The sequence below is a fragment of the Hylobates moloch genome, unplaced genomic scaffold, assembly GCF_009828535.3.
Source record: "Hylobates moloch isolate HMO894 unplaced genomic scaffold, HMol_V3 SCAFFOLD_11, whole genome shotgun sequence".
Taxonomy (NCBI): Eukaryota; Metazoa; Chordata; class Mammalia; order Primates; family Hylobatidae; genus Hylobates; species Hylobates moloch.
The window spans coordinates 99,676,209-99,689,228 of record NW_026652286.1 but is presented as its reverse complement, the minus strand read 5'-3'; the positions used below and the strand labels follow the sequence as shown (position 1 = coordinate 99,689,228).

At 40.2% G+C, this 13,020-nt stretch overlaps 2 long non-coding RNA genes across 5 annotated transcripts in view; both read right to left on the bottom strand.

The window, feature by feature from the left end:
• LOC131384608 (uncharacterized) overlaps window positions 1–7,931 on the bottom strand; it is a 79,355-nt gene extending 71,424 nt beyond the window's left edge. For both annotated transcript variants that reach the window (XR_009215623.1, XR_009215624.1), the window contains exon 1: window positions 7,788–7,931. This is a non-coding gene — a long non-coding RNA (uncharacterized LOC131384608). The remainder of the gene's footprint in view (window positions 1–7,787) is intronic.
• A 633-nt stretch (window positions 7,932–8,564) lies between these two features.
• The window catches only part of LOC131384607 (uncharacterized), a 5,988-nt gene continuing 1,532 nt past the window's right edge, over window positions 8,565–13,020 (bottom strand). The window contains exons 1-4 of one of the 3 annotated variants that reach the window (XR_009215621.1): window positions 12,501–12,699; window positions 11,611–11,803; window positions 8,954–9,072; window positions 8,565–8,719 (exon numbers count right to left, since the gene is read on the bottom strand). This is a non-coding gene — a long non-coding RNA (uncharacterized LOC131384607). Of the gene's footprint in view, window positions 8,720–8,953; window positions 9,073–10,426; window positions 10,549–11,610; window positions 11,804–12,500; window positions 12,700–13,020 lie in introns of those variants that run through there. The other 2 variants (XR_009215620.1, XR_009215622.1) reach the window with 2 other exon arrangements.

Here is a 13,020-nt window from a genome sequence, read left to right as displayed (position 1 = left end):
AGTTTCTAATTCATCTCTAGTACTAAGCATAGTGCCTGATACATAGGAAGCCCTCAGTAAATGTTCAACGAGTGAAGTTGCTTGCCTCTGTCTCTGAGTCAGTATTAAGGACAATTTAGAAAGGAGCATTCTAGCAATCTAAGATCAGATCAGAATTAGGTAAGGATGGAATGGATAATAGCTAAGAATTTGGAATGGATAATAGCTAAGAATTAGTTATAAAAGTTTATCCACATGTTGTCTTCTCTAAAAGATGATCTAATTTAGTATGTAAGGCTTACTATATTTTGCTTTTGCATTGGAAGCAATATATTGTGACTAATATCTAAAAACCATGTATTTTTAAAGTGTGTAGGTTTGAGTTGAAATCTGCACAGAAATTTCAAAAACACACATACATATACCCAAACATCTTCTAGTTCATTCTAGGAGAAAATGAGATTCTAATTACTTACTCTAAATTTATCTAAAAATATCTAAGAAAAAAATATTTAAAAAAAAAAAGACATTGCCTAATTCCTGTGTATGCAAAATTAAAATTAACTGGTTGAGATCATCTAGGCTGAATCCAGAAAGGTCAGGATGAGCAAAGGAAGAGAGCAAACCCTTGTTATGATGCTGCCATTGGATTCAGGTGACTGGCTTCCTGAGTGGTGATGTTCAAGCAATCCTGCCTAGAGATGGGGGCATAAACCACATGGCCCCTCAATATTTCATCTGCATCTACATTCACTCTTGTTGGATGAGCCTTGAATCTGGTTTGTGTTCATTCCTGGTAGAGTTACAGTATCACGTTAAACTAGCTGCAGTAAAACAAGGAAAAAAAGCAAGCAATAGGGAAATGGAGATTGCCTTGTAAAATTGGCAAGGACTTTCACTTGCTTTTTGCTGGCGTGCTTAAATTCAAGGCTTGTTTTAATGTTCCAGGAGCCCTATTTTGCCACTGACTGACACTCAGTGGAAAAGGCAAGGAGTTTAGGGGGCAGTTTTTCCCCATTTTACTTCTTTGTTTAGCATGTCAATTTCCTGGTTAACATAATGAGATTAACTTCGTTCTGCAGTGGAAGTGTGGCTTCCCCCATGCCAAGACCACGAATCATGTTCATAAGTACAATAAATACTTGTCTAAAACTCCAGCAATTAAGAGACAAATATAACGACCTGGAATTTCTGGATTCTCCACCAATCTAATTACAATGGCAGTGAGAGGACATGTATCTAATTAAACTGCCAATCACACCAAAATGATATGCATCCTATTTATGCAAATATTTACTCTAGTGGCTGGAATCAGCCATTTTGGCAGGGGAGGCAGCAATTGGTAATTAAAAAACAAGTGGGATCAGGTGTCTCCACAAAGTAAAGTGACTTTGCTTTACTTAGAGGTTAAAACACATCTGATTCTTTTTTTCTTCAAAAAATTTTATCTTTTTAATAAAGAATGCACATACCATAAATATAATATGTGGCTCAATCAATTTTTCCAAATTGAATTACCCATTTATCAGCGCCTCACAAGTCCACCTCTTTCCCTTTCCAGGAACTGGCCCTTCTCTTCCCAAGGGTAACAACTATCCTAACTTCTACTAGAACGATTCGGTTTGGACTGTTTTTGTCCTTTACATGAATGGAATCAAACAGAATGTGCTCTTTAAATGTGTGTCCTCTCTCACTCAGCATGACATGGTGAGGTCTAAGCATGCTGTTGTGTGTTACATCATTCACTCCCACTGCTGTGCAGTCTCTCTGCGTGGCTGTACTACAGTTCATTTATCAGGGCTGCTCTTGGCATTTCACTTGTTTCCTGTGTGCGATTCTTGTAAGTAGTGCTGCCATTAACATTCTAGAACATGCCTTTTGGTGAAATATTTTTCACAGGTCTATTGGGTACCTACATAGGGTGGTAGTTACTGGTTCATAGGTAACTCATATCTTCAGCTTTCACCAATGTTGTCACACAGCTTTCCAAAGTGGCTGTAGCAATTCACGCTTCGACCGGCATGGTGATGCCAGCTACCACTTGAATGCTTCCGACATTCATCTTCACAGCAGACCCATTTTCAGATAAGGAAGCTGAGGTTAGGGGATGCGTCAAAGATAATACAAGGTAACAGCTAGGGGTGCAACCTGGGCCCTTGTCCCTGGAAAGCTGGAGCTCTTAATCCCTGTGTTCATGGCGTCCCAGATTTTTGATTTGGTGTAAGTTACTGAATACACCTTATTCTTCATCTAACTCCTGAGCTCCTTTCTCTCTTCTGCTTTATTTCATTCTGTGGGGTTTGATGACTTTACTCACCTCTACCAATCCTTTTCATTCTCTTAAATTTCTCAATCCAAGTGACAAAAACTTCACTTGACTTGCAGGGAACTAAATTCTCGTTTTCCTTCCCTATCAGCTGCCTCCTTCTCACTTCCTCGACCTCTGAATGTGGAAGTGCCCCAAGACTACCCTTTGGCCACCCTGCCTTCTCCCTTGGTGACTGTGGTGACTACTACTGCCCAGTACTCCAAATGTATCTCCCTCTCTGGCTTCCAAGTGCATGGTTGGGTCATGTTTCCTGTATCTCCTGACACCTCCTATACTTGACTACGGCCATGTGGCTAGTTTTGTCAATGATTTGTGAGCAAAAGTGACACATGTCTCTCCTGAACTAGAATTTCATTGCCAAAGCAAACCCTCCCAAGTTCTCTTCCCTCTCCTTGTTTTATCCGCCTGAGTCCTGGAGTGAGGAAAGTGGGGCAGAGCTCTAGTCAAACCAGGTGGACATACAGTATAAACAAGAAAGAATGATTTTGAAGTTATAGGCCACTAAAATTTGCGGTGGATTCGTTGCCATAGCATAAACAAGTTTATTCTGATACAATAAAAACATTTAGCATTGTGAATTTAGTTATAATCTATATTTTCATGGTTCCCAAATTGTATCTCTTGGTTGATCCTGCACCCTGAACTCCAGACCCATTTATTCTACTGTCTTCTCTGAATCCTCTCTGGGAATGCTAATATACAACTCAAACTTGTCATGTCCAAAATGGAATTCTTGATCTCCCCCCATCCCCCAAACTTGGACCATCTATAATCTTCCATATCTCAGTTAATCACAGCTAAAATATTTTCGTTGCTCAGGCCCAAAATGCAGGGGTCTTGTCTCTTCTCTCTTGCTTATGCCCCACATTGAATTCATCAGTAAATCATGCATGTGGGCTTACTTTCAAAATATATGCAGACCCTGACCCCACCCCCACCTTGGTTGTCTAATTCTAGATATCATGGCTTTTTCCAAATTCATTCTTCTACATAATGGCATTTTTACCACCCTTTCTTTGAAACTTTCTCACAACACTCCGTCTTATTCTGCCCTCAACCTATGTGCATGACGTTGTTTCATCCTGGTTCTCATTTCTTTCTTTCTTTGTAATTCTCAGGCCACTTTTTCTCTCTCACTTTAGCTTCCTAATCTTTTCAGAATTCTATTTCCATGAGAAAATAAGTGCTCTATATGGCTCCAATTTTTATTTTTATTCCTGTCTCACAAAATGTATGTATAACAATGATAGTACTGGGAATGATTTTAGGAGGTATACGAATGAATATTTGTATTTTAACAGTCATGATTTTATTTTAATGTGTCTGAGACAAAATATAACTAGCATATAAAGCCCGAGATTTCACAGATATTATTGCTTAGATGAAGGCAAACCAATCAGTTTAAGTTGAATTGAAGTAAAAATTAAATCAACAATACTACAGTAGGTATGAGATGGGGAAAATGTAAGTAGTACACAAATGGAGATAAGGAAACTTCAAAGAGTAAACACAGTCCATTCTCTTTAGTAGATCAATAATTCTGATGGTCACCAGGAAAGATCCATTGGGGTGACCCCCCCATACCCTCAACACTAGGAAATAAACCTCAGATTGGCTTTTCCTCTGAAACAAGTTCCCCCACTTATTCAATGATGCCCTTATTTTAGTAGGTCAAGTCCAACAACTAGAAGTCATTTTGGGCTCATTTCTCTCTTGTGTCCTCTTCATTCACTAAATGTTTAAACACTGAAATGTCTATCATATTTGCCCTTTCCTTTTATTCTCATTAACATCATTCTAAGGGATGACCCAATTACCTCATACCAAGATCATTGCAATGACCGCCAAACAATTCTCCTGCTTCCCTCCGAATTCAGTTGCATTCTGCCAGTGTCCTGGAAACATCCTTCCCATGTTCAAATGTTCTGGTGTTCAGTAGCTCCTTCCGAAAGCTACGTCTGTGATCCCTAACCCCATGCTAGTAATAATGCACATTTATTGAGTGTTGTGTGCTGAAAGACTTAACAGGAATTTTCTTATTTAATCTTCATGACAACCCTGTGAAGTAGCTACCATAGATAAGGAAACTAAAGTTTAGAGATTAAATGATTTGCCAAAAGTTGATACATGACAGAGCCAGAATTTCATCCAAGTAGCATAAGGCCAGAATCTTTACTACGCTGCCTTTCAATAAATTTAGCATCATTCCTCATATGAGACCCTCTGTGTCGTCTATTCTATTTTCTTTTCCTTCATTCATGAGAGTGTCATTTCTGCAACTATCAGGACTTTGTCAAGATCCACCTGGGTTTTGATTTGCTACCCCTCTTACACACACACACACACACACACACACACACACCACCTTCTGAGACAATCTCCAACTTGTACCTCTCTTTTGAGACCCAGCTCAAGTTCAACCCTTTTAGTCTCACTAAAACCACAGTTACCACTGGAGTAAACAGACGTCTGTCCTTTCATATCCAAAGTTTATTTGCCCCTGGTCCTGAATTATCCAGCTCCAGGTACCTGATATGAACTTGACACTATGGACAAATAGGGCGAAAGAAAAACAGCGACACCCCCATGCTATCAATAGCAAGCAGGTCCCTTCATCTCCGAATTAAGAGGATTTCAAGGTAATGCAAGTGGATGCAGTTCAAGGCATTGCTTTTCAAGTTTTTAACGTGCACAGGGTCTCTTTCAGCTTCTAATTCTTTGTGCTTACCAGACACTCAGTAACTGTAATAACACAGGTTGATTGCCAGATGTATCAGTATTTCACAGAACAAAGAGCCAGACATGAGTCCTGCCCAGAGAGATCATGGCTGAATGGAACATTTGGTTGAGCAGGACACTTTTGGCTCACTGATCTTTTTTCAGTTGGTAAACTCATTCCTTGAAGCATTGTCCACAGAGAGCGGGAAAAGAAATATAGATGGTAAAATAAGTGGTCTCTTCTGTCCTTTTTGTATAATACAATTGCCACAGAAAATATCATAAAATTAGGAAGAAACTTAGATATCATCTAGTCCTACCCCTTCATTTCAGGAATGAGAAAACTAAAGCTCTGACAGGTAAGTGATCCACACAGTCACATTCATGAGTGGCAGATTCAGAATCCGAACCCAGGACTTTGAGTCCCAGTGTGGCTTCTAAATCCTGACTCCACCTAGTAGAGTTATTAGCTTTGTAAACACAGACAAGTTACTTACTCGTTCTGAGAGTCAGTTTTCTTAGTTCTGCAATGAAGGTAATATTAATGATTACACCCATTTTAAAGGATTGTCATAAGAATCCAGTAAAGCCAAATGAAACATGTAGTGAGCAAGCATCAGCACATAACAGGTGCTCAATAGATGTTAATTTATTTCCTCAATGGTTAAGTCAGCTGATGTCCAAGAAGAATCTAGAAAACACATGTTTTAGGAAGGTGATGTAAACATTGAACATATCACACAAAGTTTCTGAAAGTCTAGGAGAACCTTGAATTCGGAGGGGAAAAGGGAGACAGCAGGGAAAGGGAAGGTGTTGAATGGTGAAGGTGTCTCAATAGCTTGTTTTTAAAAGAAAGAGGTGCATGTCAGCTGGGTGACTCATGAAACACTAATTAAACCTTTTATTCTTGTTATCCCTGCAAAACAAACAAACCACTTTTAGCAAAGCTAAGCTTTATGTACACCCAAGAAAAAAATTGCCTGAGTCTCACATTAATTGCTTTTAAGAAATAGTTTTAAGTTTTTGATTTCTTAAGCTGTTACGTGAGTGTTAGAGCCAAGTCATAAGGCAGGTGGTGACTTCTAATCTAGGGTGAAGACAGGCAGAGCTGAGGGAAGTTGTTCCTGACTCTTCCCCACTATTATAAGTTAGGGTCTCAGGCTCCGTACAGCATCTCTGTTTAGCAGAGGGTGAGCAAGGTGCCTGATCCTGGCTAGGCTGCCACACTGCAATCTACCTTTGACTTACTGGGGCCCCTTCAGAAGGCATTTTCTCTGAGTGCCTCTTTTGGCCCTCACTTGTTTGCTCTGGAGAATATAAATACCTGGACAGGGGCTGTGAGTGCTGAGAGCGAATGGTCAGGAGAATACTGATCTTCCAAAATGTTTTGAGATTTTAAATTATAAAAAATGTATATGTACATGAAAGTATAGAGAATTATTTAGCATATACCCACATGACACTCAGATTTAACACATTAATTCTTTGTTCCCATCTGCTTTAGAAAAAAGTCTGAAGTAAAAAGTCACAGATAAAATTGAACTTCCCTCTTATCATTTCTTTTTCTCCCTCGTCAAAGGTAATCATCACCTTGAAGGTGGGTTTCTTTATATCTATGTTTATATTTTTACTACTTACATATTCACAAACAACATATAATATCAACTGGTTCCTAAATAATTTTTAAGAACACGTAATTTTTTTTGTAACTTGCCCTTTTCACTCAACACATTTTTGAGATGTATCTATATTGATGCAGTTAAATCCGTTAATTTTAAATACTAGAGAATGTTTCTTTACATGAATGGACTATACTTCACCCGTTACCTTATTGACAGACATTTAGCTTGCTTCCAGTTTTTTTGTGATTACTAAGAAGACTGCAATGAATATCTTTGATCATATCTGTTTGTGTACACAAACAAAGATTTTCTCTAGGATATACATCTAGAAGTCAACTCCTGGAATGTAGGGTGTGCATATCTACAGCTTTACTAGATACGGACAAACTGTTCTCCAAACAGGCTGAATTAATTTATAGCCCTTTCCCTAGTTTCTGACACTTCCTCCTCAATGCTTGATATTACAAGATTTTAAACTTTTTTCCTAATTAGATAATTGTAAAAATGACCCCTCTTTCCTTTTTACTAAGAAGTTTGCACATTTAAAAATAATTATTAGCATTTGAACTTCCTCATCTGTAGATTTCTTGTTCGTGTTTTTTGTCAATTACACACTTGCATTTAAATATGCATTTGTAGACAAATAATTTTGATATTCTGGAAAAGACCCCTTATTAACTGTGTGATATTGATTTTCATGTTCCTGAACTTTTGATTATTCTATTGAGCAGATTCAAATGTGAGAGCAGCCATGGATTCACTCTCGTGTTCATCATTGCCCAGGTACAGTCTGTATCGGGCAACCACGGGAGATCTGTAAAACAATTTTGCAGAGTGGTTACAGCACAGGAGTAGGGCTCAGAAGCCCTGATTTCCAATCTCAGTTTGATCACTGATTATCAGAGAGTTCTTAGGAGGCTTTTTCCTCATCTGTAAAATCACAACATTAATACCAGCCTCAAGAGCTTTTGTGAGAAGTAAATCAGAGATATAAAATCACCTTGCAAAGTGCTATACAAATGCCAGCCATTATTAGCAGCAGCAACCCAAATACAAGTTTATCGTATTAGTCTGCTCAGACTGCCATGACAAAATGCCACAAACTGGGTGACTTAAGCAACAGAAATGTATTTTCTCACAGTTCTGGAAGCTAGAAGTCCACTATCAGGTGCTACCGTGGGGGGTTCTAGCGAAGGGTCTCTTCCTGCTGGCAGATGGTCCTCCGCCTTCTCACTGTGTGCTCACGTGACCTCCTCCTTGGTGCAAGCCGAGAGAGGGACAGCTCTGGTGTCTTCCTCTTCTAAGAGCACCAGTCCTGTTGGGTCAGGGTTCCACCATTATGATGTCGTGTAAATTTTATGACCTTCTCATTGGCCCTTTCTCCAAATTCGGCCACACTGGGGGTTAGGGCTTTAACATAGGAATGTTTAGGGAGACACAGTTCAGTTTTTGTAGCAGTCATGGTAGATGGTCACCTGTTCATTTGTTTCCAAATAGACTTAAGTTTCTTAATCTTAAATTCCTTCATTGGGGCTTGGAGACCTAGATACAAACACCATTAATTTTGTGAAGTAGTTATCTCTGGCTTCCTCCCTTCAAAGGCATTATTATTATCAAACCAAGGGTTGACCATTTCTCCAACTATCGTTCTGAAGGAACAAATCCTGATTGTCAGCCATTACCCTAGACAGTGCCAGCTTAAACCTGGTTGTGTAAAGAGACACATCAGCACTGTCTTGTAGCACTTTCTGTGCTGATATACACAGCCTATAAAATGGTCTATGAAATCTGCACTGTCTAATACAGCTGCCATTAGCTACATTCAGCTATTAAGCACTTGACATAGGACCACTGTGACTGAGGAATTGTATTTTTTACTTTATTTAATTCCAATTAATTTCAACTTAAATAGCCGCATGTGGGTAGTAACCACAGCATCAGGTGGTGCAGGTCTAAGTCATTTGTGCTCCCCAGTCATGAAGTGACTCCTTTAGCCACTATTTCTCCCTTTCGTTGTGTGGTCTTAGATCCCAGAGTCTGTGCAAGGTGGTGGCTGGTACCTTCCTATTTTCTAACAGGGACATGTGATGACAAAAAAGAAAAAGAATGGAAGTTTGGAGCTGACATTGGTATTGTGAATCAGTGGATGGGTGTGAATGGACTGAGAATTAGGAAGTCAGAGTATGGCATTAAGGAGCGATGTAAGGTAAGGAAGGAGAAAATTCTGTGGAAATCGTCTGCGTAGAAAGTGCAGCACTAGCATATGCTCCAAAGGTCAAGCATTTGGAAAACATCAAGTTTTTACCTTTTCCATTTTTCTTTTACTTTCAGGAAATCTGTGAACTAATCCTTAATGATAGAGGGTTTCCAGATTCATGATGAAGAGGCCCCCGTGCAACCATTCTGAACTAAAACTCAGCATGCCTGAAATGAGAAGAGAAAAAAAGCAGTCACTTGTTACTTCAAAACGTTTCAGCTTTTAAAATGATTTTCCCTGGGTCCCAAATAGGAACAGCTCACAGAGGGGGATCACGAAGCCTGGACAATCCAATCACAGTCAGCCAGTGACACCTGCCATCCCAGGCTTCCACTCTGCCCCCAGATTCCATGAGGAACACGCCAAGGAAGGTTCACAAATGCAAGTTCCCAGAGCATCTGAAACCAAGACCAATCTGTTCAAATGAGCAAGGTCCCCTAGGCTCACTGATGAGAGAAAACAGTATCAAAGCCGTTTATGGAAGCCATGGTTCTGAATTGTTGGTCAAACCAGAAGACAGGATGGCCCAAATATGCTCTGGAAAAGCAGGTTGTAAAGCACCAGCTTTTCGATCAGGTGTTCTGAATCTCTTTTTTCCCCACATGGAAGAATATTTGGTAGGATGGGTAAATATTCATGATAGAAAGCAAACTAATTTTTCTTTGACCTCAGCCATGTTGAAAATTTTGCAATATTGCAGGTAGTTATCTTATTTTCAGTTATTTTCTTAGAGAATTTTTTGGATTTTAAACTTTTCTAAAGTGTACATTTACTTATATGACAATAAATATATATGTAAGCATAAGATGACTATATTCTGTTTATATTTTTTGGAAAGTTCATTTTCCACTGAGACTTTGTCTTTTCTTTTTCATGATACTTCTATAAAAATGCCAGTTTCTTTAGAACCGATCAAAATATGGAGAATAATTGGACTCTTCTCTTTTTAAATTTTTATTTGTTTTTTTAAATGGCAAATAAAAATTGTATCTATTTAAGGTGTAAAACAGGATGTTTTGAAATATGTTTCCATCGTGGAATGACTGAATTAAGCTAATTAACATATGCATTACTTATCTCACATATTATCATTTTTGTGGGTGAGAACACTTAACATCAATTTTCTTGGCAATGTTTAAGTGTACAACGCAATGTTATAGTAGTCACAAGGTGTTCAGAATCTTGAGAGCTACTTCTCCAAATGCTCAGCCTACATTTTCACCCCCTGTCTCCTCTCTCTGGCTCATGCCTGCCACTCACACACTGGCAAATCATGTTTACTGTATTTGTGATTGAGCAAACACCTTTGTGTGTCTGACAACACAGGCATTCAAATTATGAAAACTGCCTATTGTGCTCAGATCAATACGCCAAACCCACATTTACTTTTTAGCGCAGGAAAAGCTTTCCATTTTCCCCCCTAATAGCCTTTAACATCTGTGCCAATAACCATCAATCCAGGACTAAATGTTCCAGAGCTTGAGCAGGAAGGTGGGACGGGGGCCACAGGACCGGGTATACCTTTGTCTAACTTGTTAGAGTTTTAAAGATTCGGAAGTCCCAGAAGAAATCTCCCCTTCAAAAATATCCACTCCTCCATGCAGCCACTCAGCCACTCCCTCCTTCCTGCTGAAAACACTGCTAGGGGCCGCCCGTGCCCTTGCCTTATGTCTGGCACGTCACCAAGCCTTTCCAAGGCGGTGCCAGGATCCAGATTACCACTGTGACACAATCTGAGCCCACATCATAGAGGAACAAAGGCTGTAGGGATCCAGGTGACTTTTACAAAGTCTTGTTCTAACCCTATTACTCACTCAGTGGGCCCAATTGCCATTGTTATTTCTTACCACCCATACTGGCTTCTGGTCTGAGAATAACAAGAACGAGCAAAGTTTGCGGAGTGATTTACAATTAACCATGCGCTTTCTCAAGAATTCATTCTAGTGGCCACTCCCTACTTCATTACCCTGGGCCCTGGACAAACCGCTCCCTCTCCCAGCCTCTGTTTTTCATCCATTTTGTGGGGATCATAATAGTCACAGACCCCATATGGGTATTGGAATATTTGGAAGAGATAACATGTTGTGTCCTTAAAAGGGCCACTGTGGCCAGGTGCTGTGGCTCACACCTGTAATCCTAGCACTTTGGGAGGCCAAGGTGGGTGGATCACTTGAGGTTAGGAGTTCAAGACCAGCCTGGCCAACGTAGTGAAACCTTGTCTCTACTGAAAATACAAAAATTAGCCAGGTGCGGTGGCGGGTGCCTATAATCCCAGCTACTTGGGAGGCTTAAGCAGAAGAATGCAGTCTGAGTGACAGAGCGAGACTCCATCTCACAAAAAAAAAAGACAAAGAAAATTTTAAAAACCACTGCAGGAATGAACGTGTGCTGAATTTAATTCCCCGTCTCTATTAAAACTTACAGCAAGGAGTGAGAGAGAACTGTTTTCTCACCACCCCATCTCTCACCTCATCTCAATAACAACAAATCATAATAGGCTTAACACTATCCATGGTGGCATTGGGGCATGTCTTGCACTTATAGATTTGAAAAGAAAAGAAAGAAGAGAAAGTCTCCGTTGGACTATAAAACAGTCGGGCGGAGAAGAGCTCAAAGCTGTGCCGTGTCTCAGTTCGGCCCAGCCTGGGCACCTTCCACATTTCTCTCTTCCCTCATTCCCTGACTAAATTGCTTTAGGAACTCACCTGCTGGACAGTGTGGCCCCTCTGAAAGTCCAGCCTGGGAGGGTCCAATGCCCCTTGCATGATCCACGATGACTCCTTAGTCTTTCCCTAAAATCCCAGGTGTCCCGTTGTAGCCACAAATTTGCAGACCCACGCACGCCTCCAGGTTTTGCCATCTCCTTCTTGCAGGCGTCATCTCAACAATCAAAGACAGCTGCAGAAGACAGGAAGGACTAGGCTCTACTTTCAAAAATGCATGTCACAGTGGAGGTAAGCAGCTGAAGTATTTTTTTCTTTGAAAGATACAGCACCTGTCCCTCCCCACCTCCTATCTTCACACGCTTTGGGGTAACTGACCGATGATTCACTTGTTCATTCTTCCTGGCGATTCCTAAGACTGTGCGGGGCCTATCAGTAAAAATGTTAGAAATCTCGCATGCTGAGCAGGACTGTGTCCACCTACTGGTGAGAAACAGGAACAGACCCTCGCAGGAGCCCAGTGAGGGAAGGCTCCCGCCATGCAGGAAACTGTCAAGAAAACCAGGACATGGATCATCAGAATAAAAGAAAACCAGACAAAGAAAGTTATTCTGAAAGGAAAGACAGTGTGTCTGGGGGTAGAATTTGCTTCGAGTTATCATTGCACATGGAAGATTTAGACGGAATTTCTTTCCCAAAAGGCCTGAATTTGAAACATCAGATTCAAATGTATAAAAAACAGGGAAGGTGGAAAAATCAAGTACCACAAAATTGTGGATTCTAGCAAAAAACTGATCGTATTGTCTGCTAAAATTTTTAAAAATTGGACAAACATTGAATGCATCTTTGTTCTTCTGAAAAAGTCTGGCCACCAGGGATAATTTTCAAGCCCGTCTAAAGGACCCGAGGTTCAGTCTCTTGTGTATACTTACCCCAGTTGTTACCTACAGCATGTAGCCAAAGCCCCTTCCCAATCTCCGTGCTGCAAGTAGGAGAGAGAGCTATTTTTCCCTATGCATATGTTGATATGCAGAAAGGAGGACAGCACTACTCAGTGCAAGCTGTCCTATTGAAGCCTCGTTTCCTGTCAATCTTCCTTTTTTTTTTTTTCCATGAAGCTTTAATTTTTTGCCACAGCGCTTTCTTCATTTCAGTTTCCTGCAAACCTCAGGAAATAGACTGAAATTAATATCGTCAGATGCTTCCGAAAGTGCTGGCTTGGCGGCATTGCAGAAAGCTTTCGGATGCCATTTTGGGATCAAAATATACCAGTTATGCACCATTGTTTATAAGAGAAATCTGGGAAAGGAATTGTGTCTGAGATTGGACCAAATTGAAATGTAGGTTAAAAAAAAAAAATAGGAATAGAGACCTGAAGTCTCAGAATAGGCAAAGTTGGCAGGTAAGCAAACTGAAAGAGCAAGCTAAGAAGAAAACACCTAGGCCGGGCGC